The sequence below is a fragment of the Chlorocebus sabaeus genome, chromosome 5, assembly GCF_047675955.1.
Source record: "Chlorocebus sabaeus isolate Y175 chromosome 5, mChlSab1.0.hap1, whole genome shotgun sequence".
Classification (NCBI taxonomy): domain Eukaryota; kingdom Metazoa; phylum Chordata; class Mammalia; order Primates; family Cercopithecidae; genus Chlorocebus; species Chlorocebus sabaeus.
In genome coordinates this window covers 25,917,225-25,929,436 of record NC_132908.1, presented here as the reverse complement: position 1 = coordinate 25,929,436, position 12,212 = coordinate 25,917,225, and the positions used below count along the sequence as shown (strand labels likewise).

General features: G+C 48.8%; 1 protein-coding gene and 1 non-coding gene across 2 annotated transcripts in view; both read left to right on the top strand.

Annotated features, from left to right (window-relative positions):
- The window catches only part of GSG1L (GSG1 like), a 268,680-nt gene that overhangs the window by 55,429 nt on the left and 201,039 nt on the right, over positions 1-12,212 (top strand). The gene's annotated exons all lie outside the window — the stretch shown is intronic.
- LOC119621222 (U6 spliceosomal RNA) lies at positions 9,544-9,648 on the top strand. The gene has a single exon (XR_005237792.1). It is a non-coding gene; the product is annotated as a U6 spliceosomal RNA (small nuclear RNA).

Below are 12,212 nucleotides of genomic sequence, written 5' to 3'. Positions count from 1 at the left end.
AATGTGTGCAGTTTCTATAGCACTTTCACGTAACACCGTTTCTCCGGCAATCCTTATTCCTTAAGTCTGCCATACAGGCTATGCTTAAGTTGTTATTGCTGTCAGTTGCATCTATCATATACCAGGGTCCTCAGATTACCACAAACTCATTGACTTAAAACAACACAAATTTAGGCTGGGTGCGGTGGCTCAAACCTGTCATCCCAGCACTTTGGGAGGCTGAGGTGGGTGGATCACTTGAGCCCAGGAGTTTGAGACCAGCCTGGGCAACACAGGGGGACCCCCATCTCTACAGATAATTTTTAAAAATTAACTGGGTGTGGTGGTGCACACCTGTGGTCCCAGATACTCAGGAGATTGAAGTGGGAGGATCACCTGAGCCTGGGAGATTGAGGTGGCAGTGACCTGTGATGGCACTGCTGCACTCCAGCCCGGGTGACAGAGCAAGACCCTGTCTCAAAACAAAAAGCAAACAAACAAACCACACACACACGCACATTTATTCTCACACAGTTCTGGAGGACAGGAGTCCAAAATGAAGGCATCCACAGGGCTGCACTCCTGGGGGCTTCAGGGAGGAGGTTTCCTTGCCCTTTCCAGTCTCTTGATGCCAGTTATACTCCTTGTATTGTATCTCTTGAATCTTCAAAGTCTGTCACTCCAACCTTTGGTTTTGTATCATATCGTCTTATTTTGATTCTCCGGCTTCTCTCTTATATGGACCCTGGTGATTACATTGGACCCACCTGGATAATCCCGGCTAATCTCCCCAGCTCTCGATCCTTATCTTCATCACCCAGTAGAGTCCCTTTTGCCATGTAAAGTAAGATATCACAGATTCCGAGGGTTAGGACGTGGACCTCGTGGTGGGGGCATTACTCAGTCTCTGACAGTCAGGGTCCCCTCTGGAGTGGTGGAGGGGCCTATGGGTGGGGCCTGGGGCTCCTTTATGTCCTTGGGGGCTCTCGGCGTCTCCCCGACCGGGCGCAGATACCCCCTGGCTTTTCTGTCTGCGTTTAGATGCTGTGCCAGCTGTAAAGGCCAGTGTGTGGGTCCTGCTTCTGTTCCCTAGGGGTCCTCCAGGTGGGCCGGCCTCTCCATGGTTGCTAGGGTGGCTCACTGCCCCTAGGGTGTACTGGTGTCCACCTGGTCTCCCACCTGAGGACTTGGTCGACCAGATCACCCACTCCCATTTGCCTGGCATTTTCAGAATGTATTAGTTGTTCGTGCTGTAATAAATGACCCCACAAACTTAGTGGCTTAAAACAGCATACATGTATTATCTTACAGTTCTGCAGGCTGGAACCCAGGACAGTCTCAGCCACCTAAAATCAAGGTGACATGCAGCAGACGTGGTGGCTCACGCCTGTAATCCCAGCACTTTGGGAGGCCAAGGTGGGCGGATCACCTGAGGCAAGGAGTTTGAGACCAGTCTGGCCAGCATGGTGAAAACCCATCTCTACTAAAAATACAAAAATTAGCCAGGCATGGTGGCGCGTGCCTGTAGTCACAGTCACTTGGGAGGCTGAGCCACAAGAATCTCTTGAACCCGGGAGGCGGAGGTTGCAGTGAGCCGAGATCGCGCCTCTGCACTCTAGCCTGGGTGACAGAGCGAGACTCTGTCTTAAATAAATACATAAATAAATAAATAAAATACAGTCAAGGTGTTGGCAGGCTGTGCCTTGTTCCGGAGGCTCTAGGGGTGAATGCAATTTTTGCTTATTCTGATTGTTGGCAGAATTCAGTTCCTCCAGATGGTAGGACGGAGGTCCCTGCTTTCTTGCTGACTGTAAACGAAGGGCTGTTCTTGGCTTCTAGAGGTCACCCTGTTCCTTGGCTAGGGACCCCCCACCCCGTCTTCTCCATCTTCAGAGTCGGCAACAGCGGGCCGAGTTTTTCTCTCCTGGCCTTTCCCTCTCTTCCTGCAGCTGGGGAAGGTTCTCTGCTGTTATGGGCCCATGATGACATTGGGTCCACTTGGATAACGGATCATCTCCCCATTTCAGGGGCTGCAACCTTAATTCCACCTGCAAAGTCCCTTCTGTTTTGTAAAGTAACAGTTTCCATCTTACAGCTTCCAAAGATTAAAGTATGGACGTTTTAGGGGCTGTTATTCTGCCTAAATGCACCAAATAGTAACAAAACAATGACAATGCAATTAACACTTATTAAGCTTTTATTACCTGCCAGGCTGTATGCCTGGATCCTCGGAATCACCTCTGAGGAAGATACTATTATTATGCCTATTTTAGGAATAGGAAACTGAGGCACAGAGGAAACTGAGGCATAGGGAGGTTAAGGAATGTGACAGGTTGAATTATTGCCCCCCCCATACCATTCATATGTTGAACTCCTAACCCCCAGTACCTCAGAATGTGATCTCATTGGGAGCGAAGGTTTTTATAGATGTAATCAAGTTGAAATGAAGTCTTTTGAGGAAGCCCTAATCCAATATGGCAGATATCCTCCTAACATGGGGAAATGCAGAAATACAAACCTACACAGGGAGAACGCCATGTGGATGGGAAGGCAGCATCTACAAGTCAGAGAGACAGGCCCGGCTGTAATCCCGGCACTTTGGGAGGCCGAGGCGGGCAGATCACTTGAGGTCAGGAGTTCGAGACCAGGCTGACCACCATGGTGAAACCCCTGTCTCTACTAAAAATACAAACTTAGCTGGGCATGGTGGTGCATGCCTGTAATCCCAGCTACTTGGGAGGCTGAGGCAGGAGAATCACTTGAACCCAGGAGGCGGAGGTTGCGGTGAGCCAAGATCACGCCACTGCACTCCAGCCTGGGCAACAAGAGCAAAACTCTGTCTCACCAAAAAAGGAGAAGGCCGGAAACAGATCCTTCCCCCACAGCCCTCAGAAGGAATCAGCCCTACCAACTTCTTAATTTTGGCCCTCCAGCCTCCAGAGCTGTGAGACAGGAACTGTCTGGTGTTCAGGCCACCTATCTGTGGTGCTTTTTATGGCAGTCCTAGCGGACTAATAAGTGTAACTTGTCATTAGTTGTGGCAGCTGGGTTCGAGCCCAGGCAGTCCTCAGTCTTTGGCTCGCTGGCTGTTTTCGTTGCCATGTCTGTCTCTATCTCTCTCCATTTTGGTCTCTTTGTCTGATTTACTCTGTTCTGTTTCTCTCTATATTTTATTTATTTATTAATTTTGAGACAGGGTCTTGCTCTGTTGCCCAGGTTGGAGTGCAGGGGCACAACCATAGCTCACTGCAGCTTCCGCCTCCTGGGTTTAAGCAATCTTCCTGCCTCAGCCTCCTGAGAGTTGGGATTACAGGCACGCACCACCACGCTTGGTAAATTTTTGTGTTTTTTGTAGAGATGGGGTCTCATTATGTTGCCCTGGCTGGTCTCAAACTCATGACCTCAAGCAATCCTCCTGCCTTGGCCTCCCAAAGCCCTAGGATTATAAGTGTAAGCCAACCTGCCCGGCCTCCTTTTTTTTTTTCCCTCACTCACTCTCCCCTTCTCTTTCCCCCTGCTTCTGGCTCTCTGGGTTTCCGTCCTTCCCTCCTTCTGGCCCTCAGCTCCTACTGAGACAGGAACTCCCTCACCTCCTCCCTCTCGCTCCCTCATTCCCCTCCAGCCACTGTTCCTCCCAGGACACTCCTTTGCAATTAAACTGCGGATAGACCAAGGCCCAGATGCCAGCATCACTGATGCCCACACCGGCTGTTCTTGGGGCCTTGGTGGCAAGTGAGCAGCCGGAACTGAGGAGAGTGGGCAGAGAGCTACCCTCTCTGAGAGCAGAGGCCTCTGAGCTACAGGAGGAGCCAAGCTCAGCCCCCACTCACCACCCTGTGGGCTCTCTCCGGCCCCCTCCACCCTGCTGTGCACACGGCTCCTCGGGCTGAGTGGCCGTCAGCCCAGCAGCCCCACCAGGCCTGGCTGGTGCCTGACGCTCGCAGTGGGCACCAGCAGCTGTGCCGCCCGTGTCGTCCTGCCACACTGACTGCTGTTTTCTGCTCCTGGTTTCTGGCTTCAAGCTTTTCAGAGCAGTCTTCCTGCCCTCCAGATCCCAGCCTCCATCTTTCTGGGTTTGACCTTTTCCCTTTGTTGTCCCTGCTTCTGGGGTCCCTGTTACCCTGAGTGGGAAATTCCCCACTCCCTAAGGTCCGAGGAACCCTGTGGTCTGGCCAGTCCTGGCCCCTGGTTGGGTTGGGGTTGGGGATTGAGAAGGAGACAGGAATGAAGGAAGTAAGGGAAGGCTGCCAGAGGGAATTCTGGGAAACACTGGGGAACGGGCACTTTGGAGAGACCTGTCCAGCCCAGTCCTTCTCCTCTGGGGGCTTCCCCAACATCAGTCATGGCCATGCTGGCAGCCATGTTTTCCTGCAAGGCCCTGATCTACCCGGCCATGCTGACTGGCCACTAGAGCTGGACATGTGACCTGAACTGGGCCAATCGGTTCCTCTTTCCTGGGAGTTTGGAGAACTCTGGGAGGTGGGTTGGCTTCTGTAGGGCTAGACACAGGGACAAGGGGTTGAGTGCTTAAGGGAGGCAGGCCTGTGTTCAGAGGAGCAGAGAGGGGCTGAGACAGCCAGAGAGAGGTTGCCCAGTTCCCATAGCTGCCCTCTCCTGCAGTCCCTGCTGCTGGGTTCAGCGAGATGCCGGTGTATCCTTCTGTGTTAACAAGCATCCATGCTCAAGCTCCTGTGAGTGGGTTCTGTCTTTTGCAGCCACCCAGCCTCCAGATAGCGCTTTTAAGAATGCAAATCAGATCACAGTGCTCCTCTGCTTGATGCCCTCAGTGGCTTCCCAGAGCTGCAGCATTTCTCCTTAAGGCTGCCCCAGCACCAGGCTGAGCAACCCGGCCCCGGCCTCTCCCATTGCCCCAGGACTCCCTCACAACAGCCTCTTTGCTGTTTCTCCAGCACTCCAAGCTCATTCCTGCCCCAGGGCCTTTGGACTTGCTGTGCCTTTTGCCTGAGATGCTCTCCCCCTGGATCTTTTTTTCTTTTTCTTTTTTGTGATGAAATCTCACTCTGTCATCCAGGCTGGAATGCAGTGGCGTGATCTCGGCTCACTGCAAGCTCTGCCTCCCGGGTTCATGCCATTCTCGTGCCTCAGCCTCCTGAGTAGCTGGGACTACACTCCCGGCTAATATTTATTTTATTTTATTTTATTTTATTTTTTTGGTATTTTTAGTAGAGACAGAGTTTCACTGTGTTAGCCAGGATGGTCTCAATCTCCTGACCTTGTGATCCTCCCGCCTTGGCCTCCCAAAGTGCTGGGATTACAGGCATGAGCCACCGCGCCCGGCCTCTTTTTTTTCTTTTTAATTTGTTTTGAGACATGATCTTCCTCTGTCACAGGCTAGAGTGCAGTGGTACACTGCAAATACAGCTCACTCCAGTCCCCACCTCCTGGGCTCAAGCGATCCCCCTCCCTTAGCCTCCTGAGTAGCTGGGACTACAGGCATATATCACCATGCTTGGCTAATTTTTAAAATTTTTGTAGAGATGGGATCTTGCCATGTTGCCCAGGCTAGTCTCGAACTCCTGGGCTCAAGCGATCCTCCCGCATTGGTCTCCCACAGTGCTAGTGCCCGGCCACCCCCTGGATCTTTACATGGCCGGCTTGTCCTCATCAAGTTTGAGCTGGAATGTTCTCTCCTGGAGAAAAGGCCCTGATCAGCCCATCAGAGAAGGCTCGCTCACCCTGTTATTCTATCACAGCATCCCATTTTATTTTATTCAGGGCACATATCACCATCTGTTGTTTATTTATTTGTTGACTTGTTTACATCTGTTTCCCCTGCTGGAGTGAAAACATCATGTCTTGCGCACCACTGAATCCTCAGTGCTTCCAACACAGCCTGGCACGTAGTAGGTACTTAATGAGTATTTGGTGATTGAATGCAAAAATGAGGCAAGATGGCCCAGAGTTAGAGTGCCAGGAGTTTGGCCGGGTTTGCTGGGAGAGAGTTGAAGGACCTATCTCATTCTCCCCGCACAGGAACCCCATTCTTGCCTATACATAGACTGCTCTGCCCTTGTAGATGATAGTTCTGAAGGTTGCCCAGCAGCGGGTGGAGACCAGGCTGCCAGGCTGCAAGACGTGGTGATTGTAGCAGAGGTGACTCAGTTCTGCCTGGGCCAACCTTGGGCCCCCTTCTGGGCTGATACATACTCTATCCACTGGGCCAGTGTCTGTTCTTCCTCTCGAGGGCCCCAAAATGATCTTTCCAGGGGGACCTCGTTTGTCCTGCTGCCCTTCAGTAAGGGACAATGGTTCGCATCCCCCAAGATCAGAGGCTTTGACCTGGGGGAGGGCCTCTGGTCTAAAAACAAGCCCCGTTTTGGGTAAGCTGGTGGAGGAGACAATTTCACGTGCGAGTGAATTGCCTTTCGTCTGCCTCTCTCTGATTTGTTTTTGAAAATTCATTGTATTTATTAGATATGCCATCACACAATGGTCCCTTGACATATTTCGTGCTGTAAAGAGACAGCCCCTGCCATCAAGCTGTACGCTGTAGCTGACAACACCGGGTGTCTCGTGCACCCTCACGCACACACTTCCACGTGGGCACACGCTGTTGTCAAGCACACAGACGTCACAGGCTGGTGGGAGCAGCCCTGGGGATGAAAGACCCAGGCTGGCGTTGGCTGTACCTCTCCTCCCCTTCCTGGAAAAATGATGGCAATTCTGCACTATCTATGTGAATTGGGGAAGAGGCAGCATGGACAGATAAAGTCCAGGATCCCAGTCGCCTCCCTGGCCAAACGGAAGTGGCTAACCAGCCACTGGTTTTGAGGGATGGGAGTTCAGCAAACTTTTCTTTTCCTTTCTTGTCTGCTGGGGGAGGTGCTAATGAGTAGAACAAAGCTCACAGAGGGAGGGGGAAGCAGAAAGCCTGAGCAATCCACTCCGTGAATAATCAGCCCTGAATAATTGAGAATTGACTTGTAATTGCAATTGTCTCAGCGTGGAGATGCTGACGCTGGAAGATGAGGAACAGGCGAGAAGAATGGTGGGGTTTGGAAAGAGGGCGTTGACTCTGGATTGATTCCGGACAAAGCAACAGGGGGTCAAGGGGAAATTCTTTATCACAATTCTAAACTACAAGGGCAAATGGCTAACACCGTTGGGGGATGGTTGTAGGAGGAGGATAGAAGAGATGTAGCCAAGAAGGAGCAATATTTCTTTCCTGACAGTAAACAACTGCCAAATAAACCCCAGAAATGACACTCTGAGAGCATCTGTGGGAAGCTTAGAGAGCTGCTTGTCCGGCAAGAGGTATTCGTTTTGTTCAAGCTTCATCTGGTGTTCGCTTAAAAGAGTAGATTTCGTTTCCCCTCTTGCACCAGTCCGGAGGGGAAAATCAGCACGTAACATCTGCCTCATGTCAGCGTTTAGACGCTTATGAATAAATGAATTCTGGCAGGACTAAGCAAATAGCAAAATGCAAGACCCAGCCATGGGCTCTTTGTGGATTATCTGCTGGGGGATTGTCCAGAGGAAATGTCCCATCCCAGGGTGGAGTCCTTCCCGCCATGCAGCAAGGTCCTCGGCTTCACTCTCTGAGGTGGACTTTTCATTTTTACTTTTATTATTTTTAGAATTATTTGGTAGAGACGAGGTCTCACTATGTTGTGCAGGCTGGTCTCAGAATCCTGGGCTCAAGTGATCCTCCCACCTTGGCCTCCCAAAGTGCTGGAATTATAGGCGTGAGCCATTGTGCCCCACTGTGGCCTAACTTTTGAGCACACAGAATGTCAGATGTGAGCAAGTAATGGTTAAGGGCTGGGTCTATACAGACAGACAGATCTGAGGTTGAACTTGTCTCCTACACACAGTAGCTAAAAGGACTTGGACAGTGTCTCTATTCCTCCGAACCTCTGCTTATTCCACTGTACAATGAGGAAGATGATGATTGCAGCTGTAACTCCGTGCTTATCAGTAGCCTTGAGTTACTCTGCATTTCCCAGCATCCTTTGCACTTGGAATGGCCATGTGACTAGTCTGGCCAAAGGGATATGAGTGGAAGTGATGGACTGAGGTGGGCAAATATACTGTGTATCCTCCCTCTACTTTCTCTCCCTCATCTGTGGTGCAGCTACACCATAGAGGGAGCCTGGATCCCTGAGTCACTGCATGGATATAAGTCATTCAGGAGAAGCAGCTAAGAAAGAACCTTTAAGATTTTGAGGTGTTTGTAATAGCAGCTAGTATTAACTACCCAAACGAATACAGTAGTACTCCCTTGAGAGGTATCATGAAGAATTAGGTTAGGGAGGCAGAGCTTATAAGAACTTAGCTAAGTGCCTGGCATATAGAAAATGTTCAATAAATATTAGGTATGAGTATTAATTTATTTATGCAGCAAATATTTATAGAGTTCACGTGATGGGCTAGGCATGTGGAATAACAACAGATGCATAAAATCATATTTTGGATTATGTATGAAATAGTGCACTCCATGGTAAAATAGAAAGAATTTGGTCATTCATTCCATCAGTGATTGTTATTATTATTATTGCTATTTTTGTTCTGAGACAGAGTCTTGCTCTGTTGCCCAGGCTGGAGTGCAGTGGTGCGATCTCAGCTCACTGCAACCCTTGAAGCCTTTCAGGTTCCAGTGATTCTCGTGCCTCAGCTTCCTGAGTAGCTGGCATTACAGACATGCACCACCACACACAACTGATTTTTGTATTTTTAGTAGAGATGGGGTTTCACCATGTTGGCCAGGCTGGTCTTGAACTCCTGCCCTCAAGTGATCTGCCCACCTTGGCCTCCCAAAGTGCTAGGATTACAGGTGTGAGCCACCACGTCTGGCCCAATCATTGATTATTAAATATTAAACCCTATTATGCTCCAGGCATTGTGATGAATGGTGGGGACATGTGGTTGAATATGTCTGTTTTCATTCTTAAATTGCTTGCAGGCTACTGAGAGATGTACAAGTAAATATATAATTCAAATGCCAAGTAACACGTGTCATATAGAGGGACTTTTTTAAAGTGCTGGCTATGTCATTAACTCTGTTTGGGGGAAATTAGAGAGGGCTTCACGGAGGAAGGGGCTTTTGAGTTCAGCCTTGAATGTCTAAGTAGCATTTGGGCAGATGAGAAAGCATTTCAGGTGGAGGGACTGGTCCATAGTCTTGAGGTTTTTCAAAAAAATTATTTATTGATTTATTTTTTTGAAACAAGGTTTCACTCTGTTGCTCAGGCTGTAGGGCAGTGGCACGATCACAGCTTGTTGCAACCTTGAACTGGGCTCAAATGATCCTCCTGCCTCAGCCTCCCGAGTAGCTGGGACTACAGGTTCATGCCACCATGCCCAGCTAATTTTTTCATTTTTGTAGAGATGAGATCTTACTATGTTGCCCAGGCTGACCTTGAGCTCCTGGCGTCAGGCAATCCTCCTGCCTTGACCTCCAAAATGCTGGGATTACAGGCCAGAGCTACCAGGCCTGGTGAGGTCTTGTGTTTGATGAGATGTGGCAAATGCTTTGGTAGCTGGGGATATAGGGTATCTGTGCTAGGTGGAATAGTGTTGCACACTCCAAAGATGTGCACATCAGTGCTTGCTCTGGCAGCACATACACTAAAATTGGAGTGATACAGAGAAGGTTAGCATGGCCTCCGCAAGGATAACACACAAATTCATGAAGCATTCCATATTTTTCCATTATTCTAAGTGAAGTAACTCCGGAATAGAAAACCAGACTCTGTATGTTCTTACTTATAAATGGGAGCTAAGTTATGGATATGCAAAGGCACATAGAGTGATACGTGGACACAAGAGACTCAGAAGTGGGGAGGGGCTAGGCACGATGGCTCACACCTGTAATCCCAGCACTTTGGGAGGCCGAGGTGAGTGGATTACTTGAGGTCAGGAGTTCAAAATCAGCCAGGCTAACGTGGTGAAACCCCATCTCTACTAAAAATACAAAAAGTTACGAGTGGTGGCGCATGCCTGTAATCTCAGCTACTTGGGAGGCCGAGTCAGGAGAACTGCTTGAAGCTGGGAGGTGGAGGTTACAGTGAGCCAAGAGTGCGCCACTGCACTCCAGCCTGGGCAGCAGAGTGAGACTCTATCTCACAAAAAAAAAAAAAAAAAAAAAAGAGGTGGGGAGGGTGGGAGGAAGTGAGGGATGAAAAACTACATATTGGGTATGATGGACACTGCTTGGGTAATGGGGGCACTGAAATCTGAGGTTTTACCACTACACAATTCATCCATGTAACCAAAAACCACTTGTACCCCTAAAGCATTGAAATAAAAAATACAAATAATAACAATAAAAATAAATAAAATCAACAATAGAAAACAAACAAAGATGTCCACATCACAAACTTTGTAACCCAACCCGTGACTGTGTTAGTTTACGTGGTGCAAAGGGACTTTCACAGATGTGATTACTACGTTAAGGATTTTGAGGTGGGAGCTTATCCTGGAGCATCCAAATGGGCCTGACCTCATTCCGTGAGTCCTTGAAAGTGGAGAACCGTGGTAGTGGGTGCCTGTAATTCCAGCTACTTGGAAGGCTGAGGCAGGAGAATTGCTTGAATCCAGGGGGCAGAGGTTGCAGTGAGCTGAGATTGCACCACTGCACTCCAGCCTGAGTGACAGAGCGAGACTCTGTCTCAAAAAAAAAAAAAAGGGGCAGAACACTTCCCAGCTGTAGGCAGAGGGAGAGGTGTGTCTATGAAAGAAGGGAGATTTGACATGGCTGGTTTCGAACATAGGGAGCCACGAATCAAGGCATGTGGGCATCCAGGAGAAGGTGGAAGAGGCAAGGACATGCTGTCTTCCCTGGAGCCTCCTCTCGGGGATGTGGCTGGGCCTGCACCTTGATTTTAGCCTAGTGAGAACCATGGTGGACTGCTGACCTATAGAATTACAAGACAAGGCCAGGCGCGGTGGCTCACACCTGGAATCCCAGCACTTTGGGAGGCCGAGGTGGGTGGATCACCTGAAGTCAGGAGTTTGAGACCAGCCTGGCCAACATGGCGAAGGCTGTCTGTACTAAAAAATACAAAAATCGGCCAGGCATGGTGGCACATGCCTGTAATCCCAGCTAATCAGGAGGTTGAGGCAGGAGAATCAATTAAGCCTGGGAGGCAGAAGCTGCAGTGAGCCAAGATCGAGCCACTGCACAGTGAGACACTGTCTAAAAAATAAAAAAGAAAAAGAAAAAGGAAAAAGATTTATAAGATAGAGATTTTGTATTGTTTTAGCCATTATGTTTTGTTTGCGTTTATTTGTTACAGCAGCAATGGAAAATGAATAGAGCATCTGATGGAGAATATCAAGAGACCACACTAGACAAAAGGGCCAGGCAGAGATGTGTGGACTCATTCTGGTTGACCAGTGGGTCTGAAACTTCAGTGAGGTCCCCACTTTTCCATGTACTATTAATATTCTGTGTGAATACTAATTAATAATTATATTCTGAGAGAGAGAGTAGCCTTGTTCATTTTAATGGTTGTGATCCTTCCATAAGTTGAATGTATGTTTCTTATTTAATTAATGGAAATTTAGGTTATTTCCAGTTCTTTGCTATTAAAAGAAGGTTGTGATGAATGATCTTGACCTTGTGTAATTTTGCACACATGTAAGATGAGTTCCAAGAAATCGAATTATTGGGTCACAGAGAATATACATTTTTAGGAGTCCAAATTTTTCATAAATGTCTGAGGGCACAATTCTGGTGAGAGCTAAAGGCAATTGAGGTTCCTGAGCAGAATTCAGATATGGGTTCTACAAGTATTCCTGTGGCTGATGGTGTGGAGGCCAGGAGGCCAGAGGAGAGGCTGAGGCAATGGACCTAGAGAGAAATGAGTGTGAGTGACAGAGAGAGAGAGAAACGGTGCTGTTCAGGACTGGGTGTATGGGTGAGTGTAAGTTGATTTTCTTGTGTGTGTTTTTACTTTCAAAAAAGTTGTTTTTCCTGTTTTTAGATATGGAGTCTCACTATGTTGCCGACGCTGGTCTCAAACTCCTGGGCTCAAGCAATCCTCCCACCTTGGCCTCCCACAGTGCTAGGATTACAGGTGTGAGCCACTGTGCCTGGCTGTGTGTGTGTGTGTGTGTTTTAATCAGTACAGGAACTTCTTAAGACATGAGAGGTCCTTCTTCAATGGCCCTGGGTTTGAGAGCCTACTGGGGCCAGGTGTGGTGGTGCACACCTGTAATCCTAGCTACTTGGGAGGCTGAGGTAGGAGAATTGCTTGAGGCCAGGAGTT